The sequence below is a fragment of the Protopterus annectens genome, chromosome 2.part1, assembly GCF_019279795.1.
Source record: "Protopterus annectens isolate FY-2018-M chromosome 2.part1, PAN1.0, whole genome shotgun sequence".
Taxonomy (NCBI): domain Eukaryota; kingdom Metazoa; phylum Chordata; order Ceratodontiformes; family Protopteridae; genus Protopterus; species Protopterus annectens.
Genome location: NC_056729.1, coordinates 1,907,011,673 through 1,907,022,440, shown reverse-complemented (window position 1 = coordinate 1,907,022,440; position 10,768 = coordinate 1,907,011,673). Strand labels below are relative to the sequence as shown.

At 43.2% G+C, this 10,768-nt stretch overlaps 1 pseudogene; it reads left to right on the top strand.

Annotated features, from left to right (window-relative positions):
* Positions 1-10,177: 10,177 nt before the first annotated feature.
* LOC122795185 lies at positions 10,178-10,319 on the top strand (annotated as a pseudogene).
* Positions 10,320-10,768: the final 449 nt, after the last annotated feature.

Genomic DNA, 10,768 nt, shown 5'->3' with positions numbered 1-10,768 from the left:
GATGGGTGATCGTATGTGTACCCATGAGATATCTTCTGGGTCCCTGCTAGACAGAGGCACAATACACTAAATGTAAATGGGCTATCTTGTGTGACCTACTATTCATGGGCACAGTGTTCTGATTTGACTGGGTTGCAGCAGCCAAACACACTATGGCTATGCTTGAACATGCCCTAGGGAAGATAGCCTAGTATCAACCGCTGAACCTATGATAATGTTCATGATGCACAATGTTTATTGCTGATACTGTTTGCAGGTTTTTATCATCTTTGCTTTCCCACTTTCTATGAACCGCTTAGGTATCTACGGAACATATTTGATTATGGCAGGGTTCCACTATATTATATACATGTCTGTTGTCATATAAATGTGTGCACAGGGCAGATTGCTGGATAGTAAGAGGTTCCTGGGTTAACACATGCAACTGCCTGATATGTGTGGCCCACTGCTATATTCCAACATGGCCTAAGTGTGTGAGCATGCCCAGTTCAGACTGTCAGTGTTCTGCTGCCTGACATTTGTCTCATGTATTCAAGTGTGTGAGCATGCCCAGTGTGACCTTTCAGTATGTTGCTGTCTGAGGTCCACTACATTTGTTGATGTATGTGTACATGTCCAATATTAACATTTCTACTGTGTTTGTTGAAAGTCAGGTTCTATTCTTACTGCAGGACTCACCTTTGTGTCATAACTCGACAGGGATTATGCTGTACCTGCAGGGTTTTCATGGAATACTTTGCATAGACTTATCAACATTTCTTCATACAGGTTAACCACTGCAATGCTGTCATGGTTTAGTGGTTCAGTACTATGACTATAGTGCACAGTATCCTGGGTTCGAAGACCATTACTGCTTATATTTTCATACTGAGCAGACCAGACTGCTTAAGGGCCAGTAGAGCAACTATGAGCATGTTGGATTTTGTTCAGCTATGCCCTACTTAGACCCAGCTTGTCCAACATTGCTCAATATTAACCATCATTGCTGGACGTTGGCCAATATTACTCAACATTGACCACATTTGTACTAGTTGGTGTGTGCGATTTGGTTTACATATACTACATGGTGGTAAATGCTGTTTAGCACTGCTTTATATTGCTTAACACATGGCAATCATGCCTCAGTTGTTGATGCATGGCTGCCTATGTAGGATGCACATACTACACTCCCTATACATGTTTAACTGCAGGTAGTGTCAACGTAGGCATCCCTTTTACTATATGTGCAGGTCAGAGAGAGGTATCATTTCCAGAGTTCCTACTGAGCCAGTGTATGTGCTATGCATTGCCTCTTTGCCAAGGCCAAAGCATACTGGGTACGCCTCCTTCTGCCTACTGGGACAGGCTCAGGTTGTTCCTCCTCTGAGTCATGCTCTGCCTGTGATGGCCCTGGCAATGGTGGGGGCTGTTTGGCCCAGGCCGATGCTGCTCCTGCTGCAGCTGTTTTTGCAGGATCATATTATGTAGCATAGCATGACAACTTGGGTACATGTAGTTGGTGAGTACTGCAAGGCTCCACCAGATGTGTCCAGGCACCGGAACCGTGACTTGAGCAGCCCAAACACACGCCCGATTACATTTCGTGTTTGTGTGTGTACCTCATTATGGCGTTCCTGTTCAGGTGTGTGTGCATTTCTGATGGGTGTCATCAGCCACAGCTCCAGTGCATAGCCAGCATCCCCCACTAGGTGCCCATGTGGGATGTCCCCATTGGCAAATGTCTGGTACAGCTGTGTCAGATGCCAGATATGGGAATCATGGTAGCTTCCAGGCAGCCAGCACACACATTCAGTATTATGCCCTGAGCATCACACATGACCTGGCAATTGATGAGGGGAAGCCCTTGCTGTTGAAGTAGACCCTACCCCGCTCACCGCCTGGTGCTTTGATGAATATGTGCGTGCAGTCTATTGCACCCACTACCTCACAGTATTCCGTTATTTGCTGGAAGAGACACATATTGCTGGCCAATACCTCATGGGAATTGGGGAAGTATACATGATCACTGAATTGTGCTGACATGGCATCCAGGAACTGGTGCAGTACCCTGGATGCTGATGCCTGTGATATCCCCATCATATCACCAGTTGGTCTCTGGAAGGTACCTGTTGCTAATATTCTTAGGCCAGCACATACCTTAGTTTCCACTGGGATGGGTTCCCCTCTGTTGGTTCTGTGTGTGAGGCGTGGCCTGCACAGCTCAATAATTTGCTGCAAGAGGTCTCTGTCCACTCTATAGAGCTCCACTACCTCCAGCTCATGTAGCCCCTGGTAGGTTACCCTAGGCCTGTACACTCTTCTCCGGCTCCTCACTGTGGGTTGTCCAGCAGCATTTGCATCATCACCACCCTCAGCATGTTGCATATGTCACCTTATAACAGCAATGGCAGCCCCTAACATTTTTGCCTCAGTACAGCTTTTTCAGTTTTCACTGCTATTAGCTTACTGCAGTGTTGCAGTGTCTCTTGAGGGAAACATAATGGACTGTTGTTTGCAGTGTTTTAAGTGCAGGGCTGGGCTGGGCTAGTGTTCTGCCTGGGTAGTTGCCTGATTCTGATTGTTTTCACCTGCTAGCTCTGCTAGTACTCCCTGGTAACTTCCCTACTATTTGGTGTGCTTCCTTTTTCCTTTCTGTTTCCTCAGGGGGGAGCGCCGCGCACACAAGCGCAAACACGCGCACACCAGTTAACACACACGCACACATGCTTACATGGACTAAAACCTGCTTATTCCTGTTATAACGCCCGCACACCGGCACAAACGCGCTTACAACTGTTTACACAGCCTAACATATACTTACTCAAGCTTACACGTGCGCACACACACTTACATGCGTGCACACTGTCTTACTTGCATTTACTGGCATGCACACATATGCATGCATGCTCAGCAAGAAACCTTGGTGTTATCCACGGCATACACCTTCCATTTCTTGACTTTACCTGGCCTACCTGTTGACACACCTCTTTCAATAATATGTAATTGTCGGCTGACACAATACACTTTGCTCCAATGAGCTTCAATCCTTTCATACATACCCCCCCCCTCATGATATCACCTATCTTCTACTCTGTTACTCCCCTTATCTTACTCCTACACTCCACTGACTGTGCTCATTTCCTTTGTAAACTTGTGATTCACTATCCTAACTCTCATTTGCATAGGATTGCGTTCTAATGCTTGGTCACATCTCTTAGACTGAGCTTCCCCCCTTAGCAACCTCTACTCAGTGGCCATGTTGTCTTCAGCCTGCCATTAACTTGCATTATACATTCATTTTAGCTATAAAATCCACATTTGTGGATCTTAATGATTAATTTTCTGGTTTTAGGGCGCAGTGCATTTGCGCGGCTCTGCGCTATGGTTAAACCCTGAAGATCGAGATGAAAAAAAAAAGTTATTTTATTTCTATTTTCCATCACTTCCCATTGCCAATGGCCATATTTTTGGCCATTGGCAAGCTTCCTCCTGTAAATGCATGCTTATTTTACAGCTGTCACGGCTCCGTTTTGCTATTTGCAGAACCGTACTCAGTTATCAACTGAGTACATTTCTACAAATAATACTACTCCTACTTGGACAGGTTCAGGTTTCCTGGATCGCAAATTTACCTCATTTGCATAGATTTCACCTGCAATTGAGGTAATTTGCATATCCAAGCCCTGTCCGCGTAGGACTAGTTTAAGGAGCTGTGTTACATGCCTCTACCGGCACTTTCTGGATCGCTTGGTGGACATGCTAGCTGCATGGAGTCTTACTCTACTCTTAGACTCTGTGCAAGCCTTCGTGAATCCGGCCCATAGTGTTTTCATGTACGCAATATTGCTCATTGCTCAGCATTGCACAGCATCGCTCCATGCCTAATAAAGATGTGCTGTGTGTGTAAACATGGTTTTGCAGCTTGCAGCAGTGTTGCTGGCCTCAAAACCTGTAGTCTGAATGTGGATTGTACTACCCAACCTTTTAGTGCAAGAAATCTGGACAAAGACTAAACTAATATGGTACAAAGGGCAAAAACATTGGGACAGATTTACTATATTGTTCTGATAACTGCAGAAAGTAGGTAGAATAATAAGATTTGTGTTAGCATGCATTTTCTGAAGGATATGAAGTATGAATCTGAAATATATATCTTTATGTATTGACGTCAATCTTCAGTGATTTTCCAGAAAGCCACACATTTTACAAGGAACAGCCCAAAAAGATGATGCAAACATCTGGACATTCTGCAAAATTCTGGACAGTTAGCAGGTATGATATGGATACCATTTCTGTGTAAGTTTGCTGGTCATGAAAGCAGATTGAAGGACAGCATGGTAATTACTTCTCCCCTACATGAGTTGCCTTCATTAAAATTTGTTTGGGGCACTAACATTGGTTGTTTTTCTTCATTTCAGCTATGTCTCCCTGTTTGTTTGGGGGGTGATTGCACAATGTTCTGCTTAGCACAAACATGTTTGGCTATGCTCACCTGGTTTGTGCAAAGTGCAGTAGTGCATAATCTGGAGGATCATAGGATCATAGGGAATTACTAGGCTATTGGCCCTGAGGCCCTTATAGGCCTAGCCAAGAGTTTAGCCCATGTTTAGACAAGCCAGCAACCCAAGCCCCTGTCCAGCAGGGACACAGGGGGAATCACAGGGGTGTATTTTCTGTTTCCCATCCAGTTATCCAGGTTGTGCTTGAAAAGGGATAATTAGGTACTCTGCTTGACATGGAGAGGGAGTCTATTCCACAGATGGGGGAGTCTCTGGGGCACAAAGCTGTCCTAGCAGCAAGTCCTATTGATATCATAGACCAGGTTGAGGTAGCTCATGTGGGTTACTCAAGGGGAGCTTGATTCGCTGATATGCAGCAGTCCCATCAAGGCGGGGTCTGAGATTGCTTTTTTTGCAGGAGTTCACCTTTGAGGAGTCTGTATGAAACTGAGTAGAGGGACAAGGCTTTTAGCCTATCTGTGTAGGGTAGATGTTTGACCCCCCCCTGGATTCTTCTGGTGAGGAACTTCTGTGGTCTCTCCAGCTGCTGCATATGTTTTGAGAGGAGAAGGGGGTGTTGTACTCAATAATTGCCCTTATAAGGGAAGAATACGGGGATGTTATGACGTCCTTGTCCCTGGATAAGATACCCTTACTCATAAGGCGTGCCATGTAGAAAGTCTTCCATACAATGGAAGCAACATGGTGGTCAAAAGTCAGGTTGCTATCAACCTGGTTACCCAAACAAATCCCTCATGACTGATTGCATGCTTAGGTCATTGTTATTTAATGTAATAATATGTGGGGACATCACTCCCCAGAGGGGATGATGATGCATTTTTTGGCATTCTGCTTGAGGCCACGTTTCTGGCACCAGTCATTTTTTTGGATGAGACCCTCTTGGAGGACGTCCGCATCCCTTGGGGAATTGATGACCACACCCAGCTTGCAGTCATCTGCAAACTTGGTCAGCCACAGCCCACTGGTTTTGGCCTGCACTTCAAAGAAGTATATCCCGAATAACACTTCAAAAAAGTATATCCCAAATAACAGAAGCCTGAAGACTGATCCCTGGGGTATTCCGTTCATTATGGGTCTACTGCTTGAGGTGGCTTCCTCTGTTTTGATTAGGTGGGTTCTATCTGTGAGACAGTTTGCTACCCATCTGATAACATGTGGATTTATGCCTAGTTGAGAGATTTTGTCTACTATGGCTGATTGAGGAATACTGTTGAAGGCCTAGGCCAGGTCAAGGTAGGTGGAGTAGACCGTCTTCCCCTCATCCATGGCTTTGGTGACTGTCTCAAAGAAGTCAACCAGGTTTAACAGACATGACCTCCCTTGAGAAAGCCAAACTGTGTGGGGTTGAGAGTTTGGAGGTTGACAATGTCCCTGTTAATGAGGTTTATGATAATCTGTTTCATGGGCTTGCAGATCTGCCTAGTTAGGCTGATGGGTCTATAATTTACTGGGTTGGTGGACACTCCACCTTTGCGTAAAGGGATAACAGTGCCTGTCCTCCACTTGACTGGGACAAAGCTGTTACTCAGGCTTTGGTTGAATAGAGTGCCTAATGGTGCTGCAAGTTCATGCCTGAGTTCATGTAAGATGCAGACTGGGATGTTGTAGGGTCCCATGGAGGCTGAATTTTTTTGCCTTTGAGAAGGCAGTGATGACCTGTTCCCTAGAGATAAGGGGAGGAGGGCAGGTGCTGGGATGTCCTGATATACTGATGGAGGGACAGAGAGGTGAAATTTTCATGGAATCTGTCAGCAAGTAAGTTGGCTATATCTACAGCATTGGTGTATGTGGTGCCCTTGACCACCAATTCTGAACAGATCTGGCTGCTTCCTTTGAGATTGCGGACATATGTGAAGAAGGCCTTATGATTGTCTCTAGTAGAGGTGGCCAATTTGGACTCGAAGTTGGCTTTAGAGGATTTCACTAGTGCTCTTATTTGCTTGTTCAGGCTAGGGAGAGATTGCTTCCTATTGGTCACCTGCTCCTTCTTGGTCCTGGGCAGCAATTTTTTTCTTTTGTTTCTTTTGTTACATAGTTTATTTATTGCAGATGTCCACCAGACAGGTTTACTCTTCCTAGTGGAGAATGATTTTGTCCTGTCAGATATTCCTGATTCCATGCATTTATATAAGTGCTCGTATAGTACTTTGTTGTAGATTTGGACATTGGTGCCAGTTCCTGCAGAGGGGGAGGGGTCTGTGAAGCTGTTTATACCATCCTTCAGAAGGTTGTAATCAGATTTGGAGAAGTCTTTTTGTTTGACCCTAGATGGGGGGGGGGTCAGGGGAGATGCCATCTTCAAAAGTGACCACTATATGGTCAGATTGGTTGCTGCAGTGGCTACTCATGTTCGGTAACACCAAGTCCAAGATATTATCACCTTTTATGGGGGTACCGACTAGCTGTTCTAAAGCATTTGCATTCATAAAATCGAGGAATCTCTGGGCATTTGCATTTTGGCATAAGTTGTTTTTCCAGTCTATGTTTGGGTAGTTAAAGTCACTCAGGATCAGGGTAAAGGTTGAACCCTGATAGATTAGAAGAGGTCCAGATAGGTGGAGTGGGCATCCTGAGTCAAATTTGGTGCCCTGTACCTAGCTATGATTTGAATAGGGGTCTTATCAATGGTTAACCGCACCTGGAGTGTCTCCTGTGTGTCATACTGTTTGACCAGTCTGGAGGTGTGTGTGTGGCTTTAATATACACCGAAACTTCACCTCCTTTGGCTTTGCTGTCCACAGTATGGGGTTTTAATGTATGATAGCATGAGTAACCAGGTAAGGCTGGGGTGCTCTCCACAGCTTTGAACCAGGTTTTTGTGACTGTACAACTGTCAGCATCTTCCAGGGTTAAGAATGATTGCAATGAGTGCAGTTTCATGTTTAGACTCCTAGTGTTAACAGCATTACCTTTAATTTGCATTTTGTTGAAATCTTTATGTTGGTTCTATTGACCTCGGGACTTTTCCTAAAAAAAGGCACTATGTGGGGAGGCAAAGGCCCTTGCCAGAAGCCTGAAGCCCAAGTGAGACAGATGCAGGCTATCTCTAGCAAAGCATCATGGTCTGTTGATCATATCTTCCCAGGCTGTCATTTACTGAATCTCCCTGGAATGACACCAGAAACTAAGCCAATTGTTAGTCAATCATTTTCTGTTTGTATTGAGGAATCATTCTGGGTGATGGTAGAATGCTGCTTTAGGCTAGGGACATACCTGCCTGGGACACATATAATCATGTCTCTCTTCATATAGTCCAGGGAGGCACATCTCAAGTTGTTCACCCCAACATGGACTATGATAGAGTCATGCCAGCACCTGTTGTTGAGAGACTTGAGTACGTGTATGATATAGTAGATTCTGACACCTGACAGACAACTAACCATAACTTTCTCCTTATTCAGCCTGGTGAGAGGCACATCTGTGTGTTTCACAATGTAGTCTCCTATGACTAATATGTTGGGTTTATGATTAGACCTTTGTGGTTGCAAGACACAGGTGTATGGACTATGCGTGGTATGTGATTTTGATGGTTGTGGAGTTCATGTGTGGTTTTGCCTCTGAGGTCTCCTTTATTTGTTTTTGTTGAGAACCTCCAGATATGTGGGTATGTGTTGTGTAGTTGAGGGTGGTGTTTGAGGTGTAGTGATTGTGGGGATAACCTTCTCAGTGCCAGATATACTGGCTTGTGAGGGAGAGAGCACAGAGTCTAGTTCTTAATGTAGTTGCATCTCACAAATTGTGTTGCTAGGTGATAATAGCAGATGGTTGTCCATGTACATGAGGCAGTTGCTACACTGTCTCAGGATGCCCATATCAACCAGGCTGGCAGAAGAAATCATAGGAAATTGTCCATCCATATTTGTCAGAAGCAGAGGGAGAGAGGCTAGGGAGAGCTTCAGGGCAGACCTAAAGCCCAACTGCTTAGACCAAAACTAAGAGGCTTAGAATAACACTTACAATTTAAACAGGCTAAAAACAAGCAGTAATAAATGCAACAGAAAAGATGCAGTTGAACACTTTAGAGAACAAGTAGCTAAAAAGCAAGATGAAGTAATAGACTAGGAGGAAACAAAAATACTGTGAATGCTGCTGATTTTTTTTTTTTTTTTTTTTGTAGAGTGGGAAGGGAGAAAGGAGGAGCAGAAAATAATTCAAGGTAATGAAACTATGAGGTGTGGCCTTCCCAAATGTTTTTTTTTTCTGTATTAAGTAGAATGAGCTAACGAGATTTGACTGGGAGGAGTGTCCCAGATCAAATTTACTGTAGGGATGGCAACTGCAAAACCACCAAGTTTAAGAACAAGACAACAATAGTGACGGAAGATGGGTAACTATGCTACAGCTACTAGCTACACTATTCTAGGCAGAATGGGCCATCCAGGTTGCAGACAGAACCCAGACAGCCACAGGCATAAATCAGATGCATTTAATTAATACTATTGGTCATTGAGCAAAAACAGTAAGCAGCATTGCGCTATGATTAACAGTGAGATCTTTATAATGAATACTAAGGTAGGACATGTCATGTCAATAATCCTGTGGTAGCAGGTGTTAAATGTAGGTGTGGAGTGCAGATGGTCTGGGATTCTAGTACAGGGTACGCACATTTTGTTTTACTGGTGTGAGATTGCAGATTGTAGCAATGAAGTGCAACATTCACAACTGTTTTCTCAACCTTCTTTTGGCAATAGCTGTATGTATAGGATAACTGTAGACATGGTCCATTTGACTAGTTCATTTACACAAGTACCTGTATACTAATCTTGAAATTGCAGTGCTTATCACTGTTACACATCACTTAACATCACACAGTCACGGTGACTGCCAGTGCATATCCTTGCCTACCATGTTTGCATGATGGTTAGTGATAAGCAACATTTTCAAATGTTGGAAAACCAAAATGTGCACTCTCTTAGTAAGTGTAAGATGTGCAATTGGTGGGAAAACATCAGGATATAAAATACAATTCATTGGAAATTCTCATTCTATATTGAGCTTGAGCTATAGTAGACATGCCTGGTGTTACTTGTGAGGGAGTGTGCTTTCAGGTGCAGAGGTGTGGTGTTCAGTAGTTCAAAATCTTTATTGGTCTCCTAGCTAAGAAGCATGGGCCTTGGTTGCTCTAGCAGGAATATTCAGGCTCAGAATACAAGTCTGAAGCTTGTAATAGTATTGCCAGGGCTTTAACTAGTGCTACAGGTATCCTGCCACACTGGTAAGCAATGCAGACATCACTTTGGTGACCTCTGATGGAAGAAGAGGGATACCCTCGACCATTGGTTTGGGGAAATTAGTACAGGAAACACCACACAGATATGTATGTATCAATTTCAGTAAGTAATTGTAAGACTTGAAAGCTGGATATAGTCAAGACCAGTATTTATTATGGTATTCTGTACTGTTCTGTTTTTTTCTACAGCTGCTATGGAGCCAGCCTCGAATGCCAAGTCCCATGACAGGTGTTTATTAAGGATGAGAGAAGCGGTATGTATGCATCAGAACAGTACTGTTCTAAATAGCAGTTTAATAATAATAACGATAATAATAATAATAATAATAATAATAATAATAATAATAATAATAATAATAATAATAAGTGTACTAGTAATTTAGTAGCATTAAAAGTTAAGGACTGCTCAGCTGGTATTTAATTCGGTTGTATCAAACCGAGTACTACTAGCTTTGCGCAGTGGTAGTATCATAGCCTATGTATGACTACTGAGGCATGATTATTGCTATTTGAAACATTACCCAAAGCATGCATATCTCATCTGTAAAATAAAGTATGTATGCCTTAGTCTATAGCACAAAACAACAGTTCCATATTATCAGATAACTGTGTACATGCATCTCTAAACTGTAAAAGGAAATTATGACTGCAGTAGTCTGTATGACAAAATAACAGTACAGTATTAGAGAGTAGTCAGTGGTTCTGGGTTCAAAAAACACACTTCCAAATATACAGTACTGTTAGGTTTTCATCATTATAGCAGTGTAACATCATACATCTATATTAGTGGCACAAATGGCCTTATGTAAACTGTAATCAGTATAACTGGAGCACACATGCATGCAATATATGCACACATCAAGGATTGCTGGCTGCAGTTTGCACTAGAATGTGCCTCTGTTATTAACTGGGTAGTCTTAAAAGTAATAAAGAAATTTGTTAGGAGTTTGTAGAAAGTAAAGGTAAAAGAATGGAGTCAAACTGAATCAATGTTTTGTATGTCACATATGAAGTTATTAATGTTCTTCCTTTTTTTTCT